Source organism: Schistocerca americana, chromosome 4 (genome assembly GCF_021461395.2).
Source record: "Schistocerca americana isolate TAMUIC-IGC-003095 chromosome 4, iqSchAmer2.1, whole genome shotgun sequence".
Taxonomy (NCBI): Eukaryota; Metazoa; Arthropoda; class Insecta; order Orthoptera; family Acrididae; genus Schistocerca; species Schistocerca americana.
In genome coordinates, this window is record NC_060122.1 from 603,705,382 (window position 1) to 603,730,348 (window position 24,967).

Here is a 24,967-nt window from a genome sequence, read left to right on the forward strand (position 1 = left end):
TTGCATCACAACCCTACTATCCCTATCACATACAACACACATGGAACGAACAGCACGTGATCAGTGGAACTGTCATTCGTCAGTGCCTTCTACAGTGCCAATGATGAATTTCTGAACACATGTTCATAGGACCTTTTATCCTCCATATCCTGTCAGGAATCCATCCATGCAGTTTGTCGGTTTTGTTACTGTTCACTCCGTATGTGTGACACAAAAAGATGTGTGTGAAATCCTATGGGACTCAACTGCTAAGGTCATCAATCCCTAAGCTTACACACTACTGAGTCTAAATTATCCTAAGGACAAACACACACACCCATGCCCGAGGGAGGACTCGAACCTACGCCGGGACGAGCCGCACAGTCCATGTCTTGACTGTGACACAAAATGTTGCAATAAACATATGATCTTTGTACTTTATTTACTGGCATACAAAAGTTCAGATGTTATGCAGTGTTTATACTTTGCACCACAAAGGACAAAATGATCATTTCATACATAATGAAATATACAAAACATCTTATGAAATGGCATATTTAAAAATATTCACATATAATTTCCACTGAGTTACTTCTTCATATTCTTCGATGATACAGACCTTTTATTCCATTTGAGTCTGAGTAAGCAATAAGATGTATGTGATTCTGACGATTGTGTGGTGTTATATTTTATGATTATCTACATAATTGTGTAGGGGCTAGTAAATAGTAACTGCCACTTTTTGTTTTCCCATTGTGAAAGTGAAGGTTTAGGATGGATTCTCAAGATTATCTTCCTACCAACCTTCAAACTTTGCATGTGGCTCAATATTTTATAATAGGCTAACTTTCGTAAGTTGCCTGTGGCTGTAGTGTCTGTTGAATCTTTTCTCCCCGTGTCACATCACTACCAGCCATATGGGGAAGAACGTCCATCCACTCCTTCCTCTGACAGGTACTTATCATAATATCAGCTGGGGCATATTCGGCGGAAGCATGGGGCGAGTTATTAACAATTTATTCAAATGAAGTAACGCATTCAGCCTACTTTCTTTGTTTATGTGGCACGTATTTTCTGATGAAACGCTTAAATTCTACGAATACCCTACTGTTGAACTCATTTCAGGATGAAATTTTGAAATTACAATTTGTTTGACTTTTTCATCAAGCAAAAATGGCTTCAGTGCTCTAAATATAGACTTGGATGCATTATTAGCAGGTATTGTCTTAGATGTGACCTATCTTGGAATATAATCATCTTTCATTCTTTTGATTATAGCACCTACTTTTTTGGACTTGGTTGCGTATAGTTTGACATACTTCGTGAACAAGTCATGAAGAGCAACCAGGTACCTAACCCCTCCTCTTACTTGAGGTAAGGATCCAGCCACAACAATGGACAAAATTTTTACTGGTTTAGGTGCTAGAATTGCTTGTAACTGTATTTTGCTAGAAATATTTAACGGTTTAACCCTCTGGCAAATAGTACAAGAATGTAATATTTTGTGTTTTCGTCGATGTAAGTTCGGAAAGTAGCAGTGTAAGCCAATCTTTCGTTTACACTTTTACGCACCAAAATGCTCCCATGCTAAATACTTGTACCGAGTGAGACGAAGTTGGTAAATGGATAGAAAGCATGCACACTATTAGTCGGCAGGTTTTAATGAAATAATACATTACTGTGAATTTTGTGATTCGGCTGTTGTAACAAGGGGTGTCTGACCTTTCTGCATCTTGGGTCCACGTCTTGTAATCATCCCATATCCCAACATATTCCCATGTAATGACGCCGATATGTCGGATCTTCCATCAATAATACATTATAATCCCATATTGGCTCAACTAACTGTGGAAGTTCTAGAACATCTGGTAGGAACATTGGAAAAACATTTGTGATTACAATATCCACACTCTGGTAAAATGCTATTAGTAAAGATGATAATATTCACTTCAGTTTCTCAATCATTCCCTGTAATACTGAATAACCTAGCACCTAAATCATAGCATGATCCACCTGAGGCAATGCAAAAATCTTTTTCCATATTCGGATGACGGAAAAGAAACTAAGGTATCGTTTATTTTGTCAAAATTCTCCTGATACTGAGTTGACTAAAATGAGCTCACTTTCTTTCATAACAGGCTCAGCAACACATTGCTGTTCAATAATTGGTGGGGACGAACCTTTCGAATGAAAATACCTACAATCCAAGATTGTTTGAAGTTTTTTTTTTCACTGGCAGGTGGAAAATTTTCATTGGATTTTATTTTCCTGCGTCTATATTGATTCCATAATCTGAAATAATGTGCCTAAGAAAATTAATTTTATATTAACCAAACTTTGTCTAGATTGGCTATTACCTCACTATTTGAGATCGTCTGTAGTACTTTTCTAGCAAATGAATATATTCTTTCCACATTTAAGTGGCTATTAACAAGCCATCTTCGTAGAGCATGACCTGGCTAACAGCTCTGGTCTAAGTATTGAATCTAGAGCTGTTACACATACTTTTGAGCTTACATTCAGAAACGGTAATACTCTGAACTGGTATGATCAGCCTGCAAAAATAATCATCGTATACTTCCGTGATTGCTCAGTCAGTCAGTCATCTGGTCAGTGATGGTTAGTTATCGTATCCCATGGCATTTTTGTAACTATTCTTCCAATGCTTCAGGTCTGCTTCTTACAAATCTTACTTAGCTGGAAGCAGGTTATTGTACTCTGGACATCCTCTGAATTCTGCAATACTGGTGCATCATGTAAGTGGACCTGGTCGGTCTGAATACACAGCACTTTAAATTTTAACATATTTACTTTTACTTTTCTTCAGTATCTGCCATGTCGTGGCCCGCATCTCGTGGTCGTGCGGTAGCGTTCTCGCTTCCCACGCCCGGGTTCCCGGGTTCGATTCCCGGCGGGGTCAGGGATTTTCTCTGCCTCGTGATGGCTGGGTGTTGTGTGATGTCCTTAGGTTAGTTAGGTTTAAGTAGTTCTAAGTTCTAGGGGACTGATGACCATAGATGTTAAGTCCCATAGTGCTCAGAGCCATTTTTGCCATGTCGTGACCTAGTTCATATCAAATTCTAAACTATACTCCTACTACCTTCTACCAAATGGCATTAGCCATTGGGAATGTCGATTCTAACTTTCCCTTCTCACAGGAAATCCATCCTGATCAAACAGTCCACTGAAGGCATTTGACTATAAGGAACGTCCATCTGGTTGCTCCACCCTCAAACTCAAATTTTATCTGTGCCTGCGTCTTCATTCGTTATCCTTTAGCACCAATTGCACCAAACAATATATAAATTTCGATTGGCAATGTTGGAAAATGTATTGTGTCGCCTATTCTCTAGAAAAAATTACTCACCTTCACGTTTATATTCCCACCTACGTCGATCACTGCTGTTTTAGGTACTCTACTCACTACAGCTTTCCCTGCTGCATACACTGGATCTTCATTTGGTTCTTTGCATGATTCGTGGTCATTTCAAAGTTCTTCCCTAATGTCATCGTTCTCACTGCACGTCATCAGGTGAAGCTATTCATGTGAATAAGTTCTCACATTCCACCCTCCTCACCTCAACTACATGTACTGCATGACTTTATGGGGATTCCCAATTAGGAGAAAGCCCTGAGGCCAGTAGGGGCCTAACAGTATTGTTATTGTGTTGATTCGGTAGTGGTTTCCCAAAATTGGGTTGCCATAGTGAGGCCAGTTACTGGTGTTCAGCTGATTCCGTTTGGTGATATACCCCAGATCAAAATGGTTATTGCTGTTTTTCAGTTAAAATGTACACTAGATTAAAATGATAATTTCTATTTCTCTGGCACTGTTTGAAATGTGACGATCCTGTATCTGTATGTCTTTTACGGTTTTCAGCTCCAGAATATGGTGCACTACACCATTACCACATGGCTCAGTGCGGCGAATGTGATGGTAGTTGCAGCCGTTGGAATATGGAGATCGAGCTCCATTGCTGCCACCGTTATTCGTGAAGTATTCCAGACTGACAGGATGTTTTCCAGGTTGTTGTCTAGATCGTTAATTAGCATTTCACGGATATTGATAGGTAACTCGGACTTCAATATTCGCAGCAAATTCTTGTTTGCCGTAGGCTCATCGCAGTAGCGTGTTTTCCCAGTTTACCTCTCGAAATACTATTGGACACTACCTTGCTTCAGGTAATAGATCACAGACCTAAAAACTTTCTTTACGAGTCCCTCCTGCACGCATCCCAACCAATTTGGCAAGGAATGCTTTCTTAAACTCATTATGTCTCTCTATTTCCGGCTGCTCCGATCGCTCCTGTGGTGCACCAAATATTTTGCTTTTCGTTTTATGATTTCAGCGTAACTTCGCTAAAAACCTTAATGAAAACAATAACGGGGGGGGGGAGAGGGGGGAGAGAGAGAGACACATTTCCTTTCCAGAGTGAGAAGATGGAACTGTGTAGTCCCAGCCAGGTTGCAGCGATTATTCGCGATAATGAGACTTACGAATAGCGAACATTTGCAAAAAAAAATGGGGTATGTATATAAGTGAGTCATGAACTGCTTCAAGCACTGTCCGAAAAGTCTTAACAACGGAAAATACAAGCATGTAACGATGGTGTACTGAACTTATTACGGCTTGTTGCAGCTTCCTCTGACAGTAAAATGTGTGCTAAATAAAATCCGTTTCTTTTTCCATTATGACTCCTCTCACAGTATGTCTTCAGATTACTAATTCTTGCTCCTCTCCTCCGGCAACAGTCAGTCATGCAACAGAAAGAAAAGTTTGCAGCCACGCACATACTATAGTCTTTTCCATTTTGGAGGCAGACTAAGGCAAATGCGATCAGTTATCAGCGTCTAGCCATTATCACTGGATTTGTACGTTCTTAGACAATGCTTTATCTATTTCAATGTCATTTTTGCTCATTTTTATACGTGTCTATCTTTCAATAGCCAGCTTTGTGTGTTTATTAGATGTAATATTATTCATATGAGTGTGTTTTCGTTGTTTTATTTACACATAGCACAACTTTCAATGTGCCTGAACAACATTTCAATACTGGACACAGTCCTACACTTTATGATGTTGTACGCCAATATTCTATCTCCTTTAACTCAAGTATTTTCGTGCAAAATTCTTTCTTTTTATTTCCCATGTTTACTATGTCTGTGACTAGACATTAGCACTATATTTGTTGCGAAACATGTAGTCTTTTGAATTCGTGATTATTGAGAGACTCATATGCACTACAAATAAAAAAGAGCCAACTTTTATTTCGCCAGCTGAGTTTAGTATACGCTAAGTGATACCATTTGTTGAACTGGACGACTTATGGTCAATACGGCGTCCATTGCCTCGGTTTAGGCAATTTTTTGATGCCTTTTCGGACCCAAATTTCTTTGTTCCTCATCATTTTATGCAAGTGATGAGTCCCTGCAGAAATCTCTTAGGAGAATCAGTTCGATGATTTACTTGAGTACATCTTTCAGTAAAGTTTATTCTATCAACTAGGTACAGCTTTGTTATTCTTATATGACATCTTCATCATATTCGACTCGGAGCATTGTGTATAGGAAGTGGTCAAACATATTTTTGTTAGTTTGGCAGTGGGCAAAGGTACTTTTCTGCTCTCTCCGATCTTAGAAAAGGAGGGCTCAATCGTTTGAATGCACAGGATAATATCATTGGGAACCGAATAACAAGGAGAGAAATGGTGGCAGAGGACCGTAGCCCCTCTGTCTTGGTGTTCGTGACTTGGAGCTCGTTCGTGAGCGATATTTCCCACCGAATTCGCGAGCGAGTGTTTTCATTGGTTGCTCGACATTCACAGTAGAAGCTTCGAGTTCTTCCTCGGTAATCTGTCAGTTAAACCGGACGAACAAGGGATCCGTAGGGCACGGTTTTTGACACGAGCCCATTGTGCCGCTGTGTTACCCCCGAAAGCTAGGCCCGAACAGTGGGCAGTTGTAGACGGAGCAAGGTGCAGTCCGGATGTCCTGGAGGTGCCCTGGGCATTTGGAGACACGCCGTGCAGCTGCACGGTGAGACAGTGACGGTCAGACGCTACTTCCTAACGGCGTACCCCTGGTTCGGTCACCATCTGAGCTTGTTTGTACCCACAATTCTATGTACCAAAATCTTTCCTAGTTGCTAGAATATTTGCCACATGTATCGTAGGTTAAATTGTTTCCGCTGCACTGTTATAGGTAGACCAGTACGTACGTTCTCTTGCTTCAATAACTGTAACTCATACCCATTTTTCTGTCGCTCTGCTCTTTTTGGTTAACGAAACTGTAAATTTATCAGCACTGCGAATCTCTGTGAATGATTAATAGCAACTTTCTCTTCTGTTCTCTGCCCTCAGTAAAGCTTATCTCTGTTGCAACATGTCGGATCACCCACACGCTTAAAAAAATCCTTTGCCTTGTTCACACAGAGGCACCCCCCATGCTGCTCATTTTGTCTCCTGAGGTATTGTCAGGTCTTCATTTCGTTAGGACTAATAGAATTTAAGGATATTGCTTGTTTCGCAATTCAGATATCCTTCCTGTAAAAGTAGCTATCAATAAATCCAAAGCATTTCATTTAATTTTTTAATTCGAGCTCCGCCAGGTCCTTTCCAGATGCATCAGGCAACAGTTTTCGAAGCACAAGAGATATGGCTCAACATTTCGTTTGTCTCCTTGCGGCCATAGTGTGCTGCTTGTTTCTGAGCTGCTTGTTTACTTTGCATTAGGTTAAGAAAATTGTTTTACATGTTTTCAGGAAAGAAATTCCTCACCCTTAAATTAACCACAGTGTGGCCATTGTACCTACTGGGTGTGACACCATCATCAGTTTTTAATGGTAAAAAAACAATACGAGTCAATGATTAAAGTGTGACTGAGGGCAGAGAACATTTTTGCCTACTTTTATCGAGACATACAGTTTAGGATCACTAGTGTACAATCAGATCATTCCACGCTACAAAATATTAAAATCACAGCCGACACCTTATGAACTTCCTTGTTTGCCCACCATCTTATTGATGGTTTGGAAAAGTCGATTCCACTCCTCCCCGTTGTGAATTACCGCAAGTTTTTCCTCCAGCAAATGATTGCTGACGAAAGCGTTTGCCACTAGGAGAAAATCGGTATTCATGATTTACAAATCAGCCTGCTACGACGGATTATGAGGTTGCCACTAATTAATTTCGTTTTGTTAGTTTAGAAAATATTTCTGCACTTATGTTTTTGTTTCGTCAAAAAAGATAAACTGTGATTCTTCTCAAATAAAAAGACCTCATGGTCCATTTCTGAGTGATAGTCCGACATTCTGGTTTTTGGGTCATATATGAGAAGTGAAACTCTAACGAAACCCTTGACACTGTCAGCATGCAAACAAACGCTGATCGTCACTTTCATCCGACGATACTCCTCACACACTGTCAATCAGGCAACATTTATTGACGGTGTAATGTATGTGAACCCATATTTCATCTAAGTAAACCACTGGCCTCTTTGATTCTGATGCTTCGTTCTTCCGTAAAAACCCAGTACTCTATCACGGTTTTGCAACAATGTCGTTTCGTTTGCATAGAATAACACGTTTATTTTGGCGCCTTTTAAAACTTAATCCCATAGACAGAACAGTTTGTCCAAGAGTTTTCATGCTAGCCTTGAAGTTCAGTTCTGTGCAGCAGAAACTGTGTGGTTTCCGTAAAGTTGGTATTTGTTTATATTGTTCCTAATAGCATATAAATTACTCCCTGATAATACATTTATCCATATCGTCAATGGAATACTTACTGTGAGCAACTTGCTTCTCTTTCTTTGGTGTAGAGGCTCCAGTTCACTCTACTCGGGGTCGCGGCGGAGGTTCGAGTCCTCCCTCGGGCATGGGTGTGTGTGTTTGTCCTGGGTTCAGTAGTGTGTAAGCTTAGGGACTGATGACCTTAGCAGTCCCATAAGATTTCACACACATTTGAACATTTTTGAACTCTACTCGGTTACGTGTACCTCCTTCTGTAACTTGCAAATCATCCTGTTGCCCAACTTTAACATTTGGCTGCACGTTCTGTTGCCTTCTTCTACGGCTCAATAAATCCCTTCTCTTTCTCTTCATCAAGTTTAATCCCAATAGCTGGAAGCCGTAACGAAGACGGTTTCTGCGCTCATTTTCAGTGCTTGCACTGCGGCGTAACATCGCGCATTATTTTAGTATGAGTGTAATTATAATGTCACGTTACAAAATTAGTTCCACTTCACTTGGTAGGCTAAAATTAACGTGTACTTCACACTAGAGTTCACCGCTGCACAAACAGATTAAGAGTTTACGTACAATAGTGCTACCAGTAAAATAAAACAGTGGAGGGTAGTAAAACAGTGGAGGATAGTAAAACAAAATGTAATGCGATACCTGCTTCGTTGTTGAGCTACTATAGTTATTTTGCGTAAAATTTTTACAAGGCACAACACGAAGGTGAAATGTCACTCAGCAGTAAAAACGTGGACAAAATATTAATAAAAAATTGTTGCGCACGCTTCTTAAGTTACGTGTATAGGGCTCTGTACGGCTAATTATAACATGGTGCAACTAAGATGTACATATTAAAAATTGATTGCATAGTATTGTAAAGGTTTTAGTGTCTGGTAATCAGCTGACCATTAAGGACTAACACTATATGTGTGAGCGAATGTTTTACTGTCTCATTTTCCCTAAAGAGCTTTAGCTATTGCCTGTTTAGAGTTTGGTGCAATATTTCAGACATTCTACGGTCGGCGGTTGGTGTTCAGTTTCTAGTAAATGTCCTGCGAACGCAGACGTCTTTTAGTGAGTCAGTCTCTAAAAACGGCGTTTATCGAATTATGAGTCACGTCTCTCAGAACACAAGATTTTTCGTATGTGGCTGATCGCATTTTTCGTTTGATGGTATCAGAGTAGGGATGCGAAGCTGTCCAGATTGCGGATTGAGTCGCAGTGACGCACGCCCGTTTCAGAATCGCTTTTCCCGTTCCAGCATTCGCGGACCTGACGTGCGAAGTCCCCTTCTATACAACAGACATGTGACGATAAATCTGTCATCCTCTGGCACGCTACGCCGCTTTGGAAGCTAGCCACACCTCTCCGCTCTCTGTTATCGTTTCAGCTGCAGGAAGAATACAGCCTCGCGTCTGACGCAATAAACACGCATGGTTTTCCACGGGAAAATTGTGGCTGTGATTTCCACACATGTGTGCATCAGTGCCACACTTCAGACTAACATTCCAGGCGCTTCATCTCTGTGCGACGTAATCAGATTTTACGTGCGTGGCATTTAATAGCGCGATGCTTAGGGAATTAGGTTAAAATGATAGACTAAAAGTAGCAGTCGAGTTTTGTTATTTGACCAGCGAAGTAACTGGCATTGGCCGAAGGATATAAAATGTCGACTAGCAAATGCAGTAAAAGTGTAACGGAAAGAAAGAAGTATATTAAAATAAAATATAAATTTAAGTGTTAAAAAGTTTTTCTAAAGGTATTTATCAGGAGTGTACCCTTGTACTGCAGTGAAACTGCAGCTGCGCTATTTTACTACTGGTCCTACACAAATGTGCTGTCACCTTGAGTGATTTCGTCTTTTGCAGCTCGAAAAGACGCCTTCTCTGTTAGGAAAGAATCAATGTTGTTCTATTTGACAATATGTAATAGAACAGCAGCACTAATAGTATATACGGGTGGCATTAAATATTTCCTACTTCAGGTTAACTGAGCTTTTAAATGATAGTTTATGAGTGCAGACGTCAATGTATTCTTACTTATTTCATACAAAACCATCGACAAACCCGTGCTAATTTCAAGGTACAGTTTCGACGCACACACACAAATGCACACACACACGCACACACATACACACACACAAGCGCGATCACAGTCATTCGTAATAGCCAGCCTCTAGTATTTGGTATTTGATCGACCCTGTTACCAGAGAGGTTACAAAACAGATTGTGACAGAACGCTTGTTCTAATGTTATCGAAATCGATCTCCGTGAACGTTCAGTTCTCGGTTTCGAATTGCGCAATATGCCCCGCGGATGTCAGTCAATTTACACATAAAAATCGGAATTCGGCGTGCTCGTCTTCTTCACTCGTTCGTGTTCACTTTGGGGCACTTAACGGTCACGTTTAATTCATTATTTCACAAAATTAATCACGTTTAATGAGAGCCCCTAAAACACGAATCCAAACATGATAAAGGCTCAGCTCCATACTTCCTATAGACTTCACAAACCAATTCTTTAGCTCGCAAAATACATGCGAACATACTGTCCTCTGGCTGACATACATCATAGCCAATACGATTTCATTATTAAACAGTGGAATCTCACGTCTTTTACATCAGAGCAATCACGACATTGGGCTAACAGCCTTTAACCCACAAATATCAAAAAAACTTCCTCTTTAAATAGACCATATCCGTAACTACTGGAAACAGCTGCTGGATCTGAGTGCACATCTGTCATGTTAGATCCATAACCAATTGTCCTTATCTGTCTCCTCGCTAACGTCCAATGCACATAGGCGCGATAGAAGACGCTACGCCTCAAAACATGGACGACGATCAGTTCAGACATGTAGAGAATAAGGAGCTTTTCATATGTTGTGCTACAGAGTAAGGTTAAAGCTTTATTGGGTTATTTAGGTAAAAAATGAAGAGATAAATGTGACTAAAGGGAGATATCAGCTGATAGGATGCGTCAATCCATCGTCAATTTGATGTTAGAAAGAAGTTTTTGAATAGAGGTGGGGAGGAGGTAAGGGAGTTAAAAATTGGGGAAAAAGGCTTGAATATAATAAGCAGATAAAGTGAATGTAGATTTCAGTAGGTCTCAGAGATGACGAGGCTTTCATAGGACCGACTAACGTCAATAGCAATGTTACACCAGACAACAGATCGAAGACGACATAATCACAAAGTGAATAATGTCTGAAATCGATGAGTGTTAGTCCTGATCACCAGAAAAGTGTTAGGGTTGGGTTGGGTTGTTTGGGGGAAGGAACCAAACAGCGAGGTCATCGGTCTCATCGGATTAGGGAAGGAAGTCGGCCGTGCCCTTTGAAAGGAACCATCCCGGCATTTCCCTGGAGCGATTTAGAGAAATCACGGAAAACCTAAATCAGGATGACCGGACGAGGGATTGAATCGTCGCCCTCCCGAATGCGAGTCTAGTGTGCAGAAAAGTGTTAGCCTAAGGAAAGTACGCAACTATATTTTCCGTCCCTTGGAAACGTGAAGCAATCGAACTAGATATCTCCACTACGTATTTTAAGAGATTATGCTTTCAGCAGCTTGTAGATTTATTTGAAATTACAGAAACATAAATGTTGTCTACTCTGTCGCGCTTTCTCAGTGGTCGCCGCCTGCGTTTTCAGATTGCGTTGCCGTTAAATGCTTTACTTTTCATGCATTGAAATAAACACATACACGGAATATACATCGTCTTTCTAGTTCAAAGAACATATGATGCAGTGCAAATCTGTATGCTGGATTAATATGAGAGCAATTCAGAGTAATACTATGAACATACACTGTTAAAGGAAACCTTTTACCAATTATGTGTACCTTTCTTCAGCAACCACAATTTCAAGCCTTTACCAAGGACAATTTATGATAGATTCTTAACGTGCTACGGCCATCCATAACACGTGAGTTAATCATAGGGCCAGAAATTAGTTACAATTTTTTAAATTTATTCCTCGTCTTTTCATTGTTTCTGCTGCACTGTAACAGGAGTAGGATTCGTTATGAATAGGAAGGTAGGGCAGGGAATGTGTTTCTGTGAACAGTTCAGTGACAGGATCGTTCTTATCAGAATCTACAGCAAACCAACACCGACAACAATAGTTCAGGTATACGTGCCGACGTCGCAAGCTGAAGATGAAGAGATAGAGAAAGGATACGAGGGTATTGAAAGGGTAATACTGTATGTAATGGGGGATGAAAATCCAATAGTCATGGCGGACTGGAATGCAGTTGTAGGGGTATCAGTAGAAGAAAAGGTTACAGGAGAATATAGGCTTGGGACAAGGAATGAGAGAAGAGAAAGACTAATTGAGTTCTGTAACAAGTTTCAGCTAGTAATAGTGAATACTCCGTTCATGAATCACAAGAGGAGAAGGTATACTTGGGAAAGGCCGGGTGATACGGGAAGATTTCAGTTAGATTACATTATGGTCAGACAGAATTCCGAAATCAGATACTGGATCGTAAGGCGTACCCAGGAACAGATACAGACTCAGATCACAATATAGTAGTGATGAAAAGTAGGCTGAAGTTTAAGACATTAGTCAGGAAGAATCAATACTCATAGAAGTGGGACACGGAAGTACTAAGGCATGGCGAGATACGGTTGAAGTTCTCTAACGGTATAGATACAGCAATAAGGAATAGCTCAGTAGGCAGTACAGTTGAAGAGGAATGGACATCTCTAAAAAGGGCCATCACAAAAGTTGGGAAAGAAAACATAGGTAGAAAGAGGGTAACAGAAGAAATATTTCAGTTGATCGATGAAAGGAGGAAGTACAAAAATGTTCCTGGAAACTCAGGTATACAAAAATACAAGTCTCTGAGGAATTAAATAAATAGGAAGTACAGGGAAGCTAAGACGAAATGGCTGCAGGAAATACGTGAAGCATCGAAAGGGAAATGATTGTCGGAAGGACTGACGCATCATACAGGAAAGTCTAAACAGCCTTCGGTGACATTAAAAGCAAGGGTGGTAACATTAAGAGTGCAACGGCAATTCCACTGTCAAATGTAGAGGAGAGAGCAGATAGGTGGATAGAATACAGTGAAAGCCTCTATGAGGGGGAAGATCTGTCTGATATGATAGGAGTCGATTTAGAAGAGATAGGGGTTCCAGTATTAGAATCATAATTCAAAAGAGTTTGGGAGGACTTAAGATCAAATAAGACGGAAGCAATAGAAAACATTCCATCATAATTTCTAAAATCATTGGGGGAAGTGGCAACAACACGACTATTCACGTGGACTAGTCTGGCGACATACACCTGACTTTCAGTAAAGCATCATCCACACAATTTCGAAGACTGCAAGAGCTGACAACTGCGGCAATTATGGCACAATCAGCTTAACACCTTAAGCATACATGTTTCTTACAAAAATAATATACAGAAGAATGAAAAAGAAAATTGAGGATGCGACAGATGACGATCAGTTTGGCTTTAGAAAAGTTAAGGAACGAGAGAGGCAATTGTGACGCTGCGGTTAATTATGGAAGGGAGACTAAAATCAAGACAAGTTCATGGGATTTGTCGATCTGGAAAAAGTATTCGACAATGTAAAATGGTGCAAGATGTTCAAAATTCTGAAAAGTGTAGGGACAAGCTATAGGGAAAGACGGGTCATACATAATATTTACAACAGCCACGAGGGAATAATAGGAGTGGACGACCACGAACGAAGTGCTCGTATTAAAAAGGGTGTAAGACAAGGATGTAGCCTTTCGCCTCTACTGTTCAATCTATACATCGAGGAAGCAATGATGGAAATAAAAGAAAGGTTGAGGAGTGAAATTAAGATTCAAGGTGAAATGATATCAATGATACGATTCGCTGATGACATTGCTATCCTGAGCGAAAGTGACGAAGACTTACACGATCTGCTGAACGGAATGAACAGCCTAATGAGTACACAGTATGGACTGAGAGTGAATCGAAGAAAGACGAAGGTAATGAGAAGTAGTAGAAATGAGAACAGCGAGAAACTTAGCAACAGGATTGATGGTCATGAAGTAGATGAAGTTAAGGAATTCTGCTAACTAGGCAGTAAAATAACCAATGAGGACATCAAAAGCATGCTAGCTATAGCAAAAAAGGCGTACCTGGCCGAGAGACGTCTACTAATATCAAATATCGTCCTTAATTTGAGGAAGAAATTTCTGAGAATGTACATCTGGGGTACAGCATTGTTGATGTTGTTGTGGTCTTCAGTCCTCAGACTGGTTTGATGCAGCTCTCCATGTTACTGTATCCTGTGCAAGGTTCTTCATCTCCCAGTACCTACTGCAACCTACATCCTACTGAATCTGCTTAGTGTATTCATCTCTTTGCCTCCCTCTACGATTTTTACCCTCCACGCTGCCCTCCAATACTAAATTGGTGATCCCTTGATGCCTCAGAACATGTCCTACAAACCGATCCCTTCTTCTGGTCAAGTTGTGCCACAAACTTCTCTTCTCCCCAATCCTATTCAATACTTCCTCATTAGTTATGTGATCTACCCATCTAATATTCAGCATTCTTCTGTAGCAAAACATTTCGAAAGCTTCTATTCTTTTCTTGTCCAAACTATTTATCCTCCATGTTTCACTTCCATACATGGCTACACTCCATACTAATACTTTCAGAAAAGACTTCCAGACACTTAAATCTATACTCGATGTTAACAAATTTATCTTCTTCAGAAACGCTTTCCTTGCCATTGCCAGTCTACATTTTATATCCTCTCTACTTCGACCATCATCAGTTATTTTGCTCCCCAAATAGCAAAACTCTATTACTACTTTAAGTGTCTCATTTCCTAATCTAATTCCCACAGCATCACTCGACTTAATTCTACTACATTCCATTATCTTCGTTTTCCTTTTGTTGATGTTCATCTTATATACTCCTCTCAAGACACTGTCCATTCCATTCAACTACTCTTCCAAGTCCTTTGCTGTCTCTGACAGAATTACAATGTCATCGGCGAACCTCAAAGTTTTTATTTCTTCTCTATGGATTTTAATAGCTACTCCGAATTTTTCTTTTGTTTCCTTTACTGCTTGCTCAATATACAGATTGAATATCACCGGGGAGAGGCTACAACCCTGTCTTACTCCCTTCCCAACCACTGCTTCCCTTTCATGCCCCTCGACTCTTATAACTGCTATCTGGCTTCTGTACAAATTGTAAATAGCCTTTCGCTCCCTGTATTTTACCCTGCCACCTTTAGAATTTGAAAGAGAGTATTCCAGTCAACATTGTCAAAAGCTTTCTCTAAGTTTACAAATGCTAAAAACGTAGGTTTGCCTTTCCTTAATCTTTCTTCTAAGATAAGTCTTAAGGTCAGTATTGCCTCACGTGTTCCAGTATTTCTACGAAATCCAAACTGATCTTCCCCGAGGTCGGCTTCCACTAGTTTTTCCATTCGTCTGTAAGGAATTCGTGTTAGTATTGCAGCTGTGGCTTATTAAACTGATTGTTAGGTAATTTTCACATCTGTCAGCACCTGCTTTCTTTGGGATTGGAATTATTATATTCATCTTGAAGTCTGAGGGTATTTCGCCTGTTTCATACATCTTGCTCACCAGATGGTAGAGTTTTGTCAGGACTGGCTCTCCCAAGGCCGTCAGTAGTTCCAATGGAATGTTGTCTACTCCCGGGGCCTTGTTTCGACTCAGGTCTTTCAGTGCCCTGTCAAACTCTTCACGCAGTATCGTATCTCCCATTTCATCTTCATCTACATCCTGTTCCATTTCCATAATATTGTCCTCAAGTACATCGCCCTTGTATAGATCCTCTATATACTCCTTCCACCTTTCTCCTTTCCCTTCTTTGTTTAGAACTGGGTTTCCATCTGAGCTCTTGATGTTCATACAAGTGGTTCTCTTGACTCCAAAGGTCTCTTCAATGTTCCTATTGGCAGTATCTATCTTACCCCTAGTGAGATAAGCCTCTACATCCTTACATTTGTCCTCTAGCTATCCCTGCTTAGGCATTTTGCACTTTCTGTCGATCTCATTTTTGAGACGTTTGTATTCCTTTTTGCCTGCTTCATTTATTGCATTTTTATATTTTCTCCTTTCATCAATTAAATTCAATATTTCTTGTGTTAACCAAGGATTTCTACTAGCCGTCGTGTTTTTACCTACTTTATCCTCTGCTGCCTTCACTACTTCATCCCTCAAAGCTGCCCATTCTTCTTCTACTGTATTTCTTTCCCCCATTCCTGTCAATTGTTCCCTTATGCATTGTATGGTAGTCAAACACAGACTATGGGAAAACCGGAACAGAAGAGAATCGAAGCATTTGAGATGTGGTGATATAGACGAATGTTGAAAATTAAGTGCACAGATAAGGTAAGGAATGAGGAGGTTCAACGCAGAATCGGAGAGGAAAGGAATATGCGGAAAACACTGATAAGGAGAAGAGACAGGATGATAGGACATCTGTTAAGACAAGAGAGAATGACTTCCATGGTACCATAGGGAGCTGTAGAGGGCAAAAACTGTAGAGGAAGGCAGAAATTGGAATACATCCAGCAAGTAATTGAGGACGTAGTTTGCCAGTGCTGCTCTGAGATGAAGAGGTTAGCACGTCAACATATTTAAGTGTTTCACATTGTAAGATAAGAGGTTAATTTAATCGAGAGATAAGCCATTTCAATTGTGAAATGCTGGTACGTTACTAACGTGTGTAACTGCCAGAATATTGAATGCCAGTACTGTCATTGTGTTCTACAGGTGACGGAAGTGAGTTTCTTGAACAGAGTTCCATGCCTGCTGCACTTGGTCGGTCATTACATGGACGGTTAATGATGTTTGTGGATGACACTGAAGTTGTCGTCCAATGATGTCCCATATGAGCTCGATTGTTCTGGTGATTAGGCAGGCCAAGACAACATGTCGACAATCTGTAGAGTATGCTGGGTTACAATAGCGGTATGTGGACGAGTGTTATTATGTTGGAAAACACCCCATGGAATGGCAGTGCAACAGGTCGAGTCTCCAGACTGACGTACAATTTTGCGGTCAGCATGCATGCGAGAATCATGACAGTGCTCATACGAATCGTACTATGGACCATAACTACAGCGGCAAGTTGTTGGCTGCAGGCTCTTAAACGGCCTCCTAACTAATATATGGCCATCACTGGCTCCGAGGCAGAACCCACTTTCATCAGAAAACACAACAGACCTCCATCCTACCCTCCTATGAATTCTTGCTTGAAGCTACTGAAGTCTAAAATGGCGGTGGTTCAGGGTCGATGGAATGCATGCTACAGTTCGTCTGGTTTGGAGCTGTCCTTGAAGTAACGGATTTGTAGCAGTTCGTTGTGTTAGTGAAATTGCTGCTGCAGATGTAGAAACACGTCTATCAACTTTCGCTTATGCCGGACAACTCCTTCTTGGCGTTATGACTGAAGACAATTATAGTCGAGTAAATGAACTTCCAGGACGAAGAGGTATCTGGAGACGCCCAGACAGCGGTGGGACATCAACTTAAATGTCGCCTGGCCTTCAGCCCTATAACCAGGAGCGATGGTCTGGCGTGCTATTTCTTTTCATAGCAGGACCCCTTCAGTTGTCACCCTTACCGGACATCAGTAAGTAGCCGATATTCTGTCCCCTGTTTTTTTGCCCATCGTGACAAAACAGCCTGAGCTGAAATTTGAGCAAGATGATGGCTGCCCGCACAAAGCATCACTTTCTACTGCTTTTCTTCGTGCTTGAGAAAACTTGACCTTGCCAGTAAGCTCACCACTTCTCTCCCCAACTGAAAACATTTTGAGTATTATGGGCAAGGCCCCCCAACCAGCTGACGATGTTGACGAACTGACGTGCCTATAGGAGAGGAACCAGCACAACATCCCTCAGGACATCCAGCACCCACATCTATCAGTACAAAGCAGATTAACTGCTTGTATAAGGGCCAGAGGTGGACGAGCGCTTCCTTCCCTTGCTCCATTTGTGAATCTCGCTCTATTGAATAAATCATCCAGTTTTTATGAAATTTTAATCATTTGTTTGCTTGTACACGTATATCATATCTGCCGATATCTGTTCCATTTGGATAATTCCTTGTGATGCGTCTCTTTTTTAACTCTTAAAGGGTATGTCCCAACTATGGACATGCAGAAAGGCTACTGCCAAATCGAGGCGGATCAGAGTGAGTGGGAAATGACTACATTCATAATTCCTGAAGGCCTCTGTTGAGTTAAAAGTTATTACGTTACTATTATTTAACGCTGCAACCACATTTCAACAGAGATGGACAATTTGCTTCGGTACGTCAGATGGACAAAGTGCCTTTGTTCTCTCAGTGACTTTGCTCTTTCTTAAAACATTTTAAGAGCATTGAAGTTGCCTCAGCAACTATGTTTATGTGTGTTCAGGCTGCAGGTCTCCACTTGAATCCAAAAATGTGCCTCTTCATCATCCAAGAAAGAAAAATCTTTATAAACCCAGTGAACTGCAATGCGATCCATTTTTATCCAAAGAAAATACGGGCAATCACAGATTTTCCGACTCCTCAGAACATCTGTGTTGTGAGTTCTCGCGGAATGTGGTTGTACTATCAGCTACACATAAAAGATCTCCGTACCAAGGCGCTCCCTTGCAGGATCTAATACATGGAGATATCAAATTCTCCTGGAAAGGGGAAGAAGGATGATGTTACCTTGTACTGAAGGAGGTGTCAACACCTTTTCCAGCTCTATCGTTGTGTGGCAGGACATATCAAGAAGGTTCTGAAAAGGTGATAGCTAAGCTTCCAGGGTGTCCTTAAAGTCTGATAAGAACTACCCGATAGAGAAGTGTGCTTCGCGTATGTTTGGGCCAGCAACAAGTTCTGGCCGTTTTTATTTGGCAAACCTTTCCCATTGTGATGGACTACCACTCTCTATGCTGCCTGCCTAACCTGAGGGCTCCATTGGGTCGACCTGTGAGATAGACACTGCAGCTTCGGAATACGACGTCACAGTGGCACAGAAAAACGGACGGAAACGTAAGGGCACTGACTGTCTTTGAAGACATACTTTGGCATCAACAAAAGTGTGAATGAAATCTCAGTCATCGCTGTATTAAGTGACATTGCTACTGAACAGATAGAAGGTCCCAGCACTGCTGAAAACCATATAAGCCTTGAAGAATGAGTAACCACCTAAAGGACTGCAATTAATTAACATATCTATGTGTAAAAGGAACGAGGATCCAATGGGGGCAGAAAAGGTTGCTTGTCGCCCAAATCATCTATGGCCAGCATTCGTAAGATATATCCACAGCGCTCCTACCTCTGATCCCCCGGAACATTCCTTGAAGACTCTAGACACAAGTCATAGGTATCATTGACTAGGTCTCTACCGATCCATTAAACGCTATGTGAGCCACTGAAAGGAATTCCAACGAGTCAAATTGTCGCGTCCCAAGCGTGGGTATTGCGAGGGATTGAGCGACACGGTTCGTGGATGGGATTTAGCCGGTTTACCTTAGTGAGAGGGAGACTTTTTGATCCGGTTAAGATGTAGAAGGTACTAGGCTAGGAAGCGGGTAGAATTAAAGTCTTGATAACTTTAACAAATTGCAGTTTATTCTAAATGAATACAGCTCACCCTAACTGCGCGGCGATTGCATTCACAGGAAGGCCAAGTCTAATACAGAGACTGTGACTGACTCCACCGTTCCGACTGCCTACTAGAAGCTCTGCAATATTTCTAACACCCTACGTTAGAGTCCCGCGGCTACGCCCTGACGCGCTCCAGCGACTATCTCCGGCTGCCTGCCTACAGCCCGTCCCTCAGCCCATGTCGGCTGCTGCTATCACGCTCTAACTACTCGACCCGACCCTCAGAGCGGCGTGCTCTCGGTTTTTGTTAGCGTTTCCCCTTCGACCCCGCCAGTGCATGGCATGACGTAGCGTCGAAGGCAACTTGTCCTTATTTGGTATTGTTAAAGCGTTGTTGTTGCTATTGTTCTTCAGAGGCTGAGTGGAGGGATAGAGGCTCCTCTCCCTATATGGTCACGCACTGCGTCCTGAGCCCTTCATTGGCTCCTCATGACGTAGCGCTGTCCCCACCAAGGGCCCTCTTTCTTTCTCTCTCCACTCCCAGACCTCTCTCTCTAGCCAGGAATGCATCTATTTATACTCCTTGCTTGATTGCTTATCATGAGTCCCTGCACAGACCTTCGTTTGTATCTGCTGGCTGTTTACTTTCTTATCAAGCACCCAGCTGCCCAACAGTTTGAGTGCCGCCTCGGCTGACCCTTCGGCCACGCCTGGCGTCCAGCGCTACAACTTTAACTTCTTCCTACGTACTATTCTCAAAGTACTGCAATTAGACTTGGCTTGTTCCTGCGGTTACAACACCTCCCCCGGCAGGGAAATTGGCGTTACTCCTCAGAGTGGCGTCAATTGTGATTCTCTCATTTTATTTGCTTACATTTTCTTTTGTTACATCAACACTTCATATGTTTTCTTTTTCTTTCATATACACTTAATTCCATTAAGTTCTTTGTGAGATACAATCATTTTATACATACATTTATCAAGATACACTTTTTTTTCAAATCATTGATACAATTACAATCAAGGTACATTTTTAAAACATTGATACAAAATACCATTTTCATTCAACATTGGTAATTACAAGTACGTACAGTTTCATAAAACATGGACAAAACACTAAAATTGATTACACCTTTTCATAAGACGCTTCTAATATATTTTAACTTTTGAGCATTTACAATGGCATTTATCATTTCTCGTACTCTTCTTCGATTTGGCCAAACACTGCCGCTAATTGTAATACTTGTTCCGTTACAGTGGCAAAAGTTGCTACTCGTTTGAAACCCATATCTGTTTCCTTCACATATTCTTTCATGAACCTTTCTAGTCTCTGCATGCCTGTCCTTAGAATTTGTTCATTTGATTCTAGTGTACAGTATTCCTTTGGGTTCTGTTTCAGATCATACTGTCCTTTACTGATTACCTTACTTCTTATAATAGAATCCCTAGCCACTCTATGGGCTTCCTGCATTCTTGCTCTTAGCTTATTGACATACGAATCATAATCGTAACTTACCTGTGATGTTTCTTGCTGCAGTACTCCTGGTATGTAAACCTTCCTTCCGTACATTAACTCGAATGGTGTGTAACCTGTGCTGCTGTGTGGTGTAGTGTTGAACACAAAAATTGCATACGGCACCCATTTGTCCCACGAACTTTGATCTCCTGTTACAAAGTGTCTGAGATATTCTACAATTGTTCTATGACTCCTTTCTAGAGCACCATTTGACTCAGGGTGGTACGCTGTAGTGTTTATACGTTTTACCTTCAACACTTTACATACCCTTTTGAATACGTCACTCAGAAAATTCGATCCTTAGTCTGTTAACAAAACTGATGGAATCCCATATCTTAGTGCTATATTTTCTACAAATGCTTCTGCTACAGTTTCAGCGTCTTGCTTGTCAATCGGGACTGCTACGGTGAATTTGCTCAGATCGTCTTGGAATGTTAGCATGTACTTTTTCCCTGTACTAGATACATCTAGTGGACCCACTATATCCATTGCACATTTTGCAAATACTGTTTCAGCTGAGTCTGTAATTTCTAAGGGCATCCTTGTTTTCATTTTGTGTGTTTTTGTTCTTTTGACATGATGGACACTTCCTAATATAATTTTCAATGTCCCGCTTCATTCCGCGCCACTGCTTGTACGCTTTTATCCTCTCGAATGTCCTATGCATTCCCTGGTGCCCTCCCAAGGGAATATCGTGCATCTCCTTCAATATACTTTCCTTTTCTTCGGGGCTAATTTCATTACTATTTGTTTCCTGGTCTATCTCACCTGACACTTGCGCTTGCCGCACGTTTACGGAACTCTGTTCCGCCTTTGCTTGTGCTGCTGAGGTTCTTTCTGCCTCCACATTTCGCTTTGAACTTATCTCTTCCTTTCCTTCCTGCCTTATCCGGCTTAACGCGTCTGCATTACTGTTTAGCCTTCCTGGCTTATATACTACCTCGTAGTCGTACTCTTCGAGCTTCAGTCTCCACTTTAGGAGCCTCGAACTCGGATCCTTCACACTAAATATCCATGTTAGTGGCTTATGGTCTGTCACCACTGTGAATTTTCGCCCATACACGTATGGTCTAAACTGCTTTACCGCGTACACTATTGCCAACAACTCCTTTTGCGTTGTACTATAGTTCAGTTCTGCTTTGTTCAGTGCTCTGGATGCATATGCAATCGGCAAGTCTTCGCCAATCTTTTTCCCTTGCGATAACACGGCGCCCAACGCTGCGTTACTCGCATCCGTTGTGATTATAAATGGTTTCGTAAAGTCAGGATACTGAAGTAACGGCGGATTCACTAATTTCTCTTTCAGTTCCTCGAACGCATTCTTTTGTCGTTCTCCCCATTGGTACTATACTCCTTTCTTTAAGAGCTCATGGAAAGGTTTCGCAATTTTGCTGAAGTTTGCAATGAAACGTCGATAGTACCCTATCAATCCTAGAAACCCTTTTAGTTCTTTTGTTGTTCTCGGCTGTTGGAAGAACTTCACCTTCTCCACCTTTGCCATATCCGGTGATATTCCCTTGTCCGTGATACAATGACGTAGGAAGATTACCTCCTTCCTCAGAAATTCACACTTGTCTGGTTGCAACTTCAAATTGTGCTCTCGCAATCTGTCAAATATTTCCCGTAGTTTTTCGTTATGCTCCTGCAGGTTTTTCCCATAACATAGTATGTCGTCCAAATAGACAAAACATTTCACACCTTGCAAACCTGCCAATACTGTGTTCATCAGTCTCTGGAAACATCCTGGGGCTCCCTTCAGTCCCATCGGCATTCTTTTGTATTCGTAATGTTGATAGTTTGAGCTGAATGCCGTTTTCTCTCTGTCCTTCTCGTCCGTCAATATTTGATGGTACCCGCTTGCGAGGTCAAGCGTCGAGAAGTACTTGGCTTGCCCTAATTGATCCAGGATATCGGAGATATTCGGTAGTGGAAATGCATCGCCTATCGTGATGTCATTTAATTGCCGGTAGTCCACTACGATTCTCCATTTCTGCTTGCCACTGGCATCTAACTTCTTTGGAACTAACAGTAACGGTGCGTTCCATGCGCTCTTGCTTTCGACAATTATGTCATCCTTCACCATCTGTTCTATTTGCTCTTTTAGCACTTCCTTTTGCGCTCCAGGGATTCTGTACGGTCTAGAGTTCACTACCTTCCCCGCGTGTTCCGGCGCAATCGGTATTCTATGTTTCACTGCAGAAGTATAGGACAGTTTGTCCCCTGGTAGATGAAATACATCTCCGTACTCCGTGCAGACCTCTGCTAGAGCGCTCTTTTCTTCGACGTTCAAATGATCCATTCTGAGTTGCCTTCGCAACACACTAGCACGACTTTCCGTCTTACCTACTGCATCAGTGCTACATTTTACTTCGCGTACTTTCGCTATTCTTTCTAGTTCTTCCGTTATTAATCTGACACTTCCTAGTCGAACTCTGTCCTCTGACACGTTCAATGCACTTACTATGCATCTCCCATTTCGCACTTTTACTAAGGACTCAGGTACATGCACCCCTTGTGCAATCTCCTGCCTCGGTATGACCATTTCTCTTTCGATTCCCCGTGGTACCTTTCCATCCACTTTCAACAACATTATTCTTTCTTCCCGGGGCCCTATCTCCCCGCCTATTTCTGAATCTGCTTCTATATCTTGTCCCTTTGGCTCTTCCTCTACTACTAAGGGTATATCTCGCCCTTTTACCCGTATTACTTTACCCGCATAGTCCAGCTTGACTCTATGCTCTGTTAAGAAATTTCTTCCTATCAGTCCGTCGTACGGAATGTCTAGACCTCTACCGTACACGTGAAATTTCTGTCTCACTTTTTCAGATCCGTCTATACTTAAGTTTATTTCTACCGTGCCTATTGTGCTAACGGCTTCACTCGTTACACCCTTTAACCGAAGCTTTTCTGTTTCATTGATTCCAAGCATACTCTTTACCGGAATACTCGTCCTCTTTAGCAAGCACAATTGTGCTCCTGTGTCTATTAGTAGTTTCAATTGCTTCTTTAGTTCTACGCAGTACAATATGACCACGTCGTTTTCTGTTGCACAGTCGATTACCCTCACTGTGGGTTTACCTATCGCAACAAGGCCCGACTGCGCGGCCTTGCCGCCTCTTAGTTTCCCTGTACCACCTTGCCTGTTTTGCTCGATACTGGCACCCTGCCTTTTCTCCAGGCGTGCCAGGGCCCTTCGTGGCAATCTTTCGCGTAGTGGCCCTGCCGCTTACACTTAAAACACGCAACATCTTTTACTCTTGTGCACGGAACTCCGCAGTTCCCTGGTAAATTACACTGTGGACATCTCCACTCTCGTAACCCTCCATCGGTTTCTCTGTGATTTCCTCTGAATTCCCTTACATCTATCGGGTGAACTTTTCTTAACCGCACCCGGCATTCCATGTCTGTGTGACCCGGCTTGTCACACCCATAGCAAAAGTTTGTAAACTCTCTACCCGTCATTGCTCGTACTCTATGCTCTGGCCTGCTTTTCCTACACTTGCTGGTTATGTGACCTCTCAGCCCACAATTGAAACATTTCAACTCTTTATTTTCTCTCGCGTTTTTTACAGCTTCTTTATTTCGAGTGTACGTTACCCTCGGGGCTAGTCCCGGCTCTTTCATGGACAATATCGCACTCTCCTCCTGCAGTGCCAACTCCACTGCTGCTGCCAACGTAATTTCATCGCCTCTGCTTCTCACTATTGTTTGTATTCTGTCATTACTTAAACCCTGTATACAGCACGCTCTTCCTAAGGAATCAACTAGTTCTATCGCACCTTTCAAGTTTTCTCTGGACGTAACTCTGTTTACTGCTTCTCGAAAATCTCTCTGCATTTCATCTATTCTGCTTGCCCACATTGCTACTGGTTCCCCTTGTCCCTGTCTGGCATGGAAAATTTTACATGCGTAGTAGTCTATAGTACGCTTGCTGGCATAGTTTTCTTCTAACACGCGTTTCACCTCTTGCCACGTACCTGTGTGTTCACGCACCTGCAACCTCGACCTGGCCTCACCGGTTATCTTTGCTTTAACGAACTTCAATAACGTTTAGTGTTCCTCTGGCTTTACTAATTCAAAATCTGGATCTACATTTTCGATAAATTCCCTTAAATCCTTCTTGTTCCCTTCGAACACTTTAGACACAACGCATACGGCCTCCTTCACTGACAT

The 24,967-nt window shown here is 41.7% G+C and overlaps 1 pseudogene; it reads right to left on the reverse strand.

The window, feature by feature from the left end:
• Nucleotides 1-2,646: 2,646 nt before the first annotated feature.
• Nucleotides 2,647-24,967, reverse strand: LOC124613645 (annotated as a pseudogene).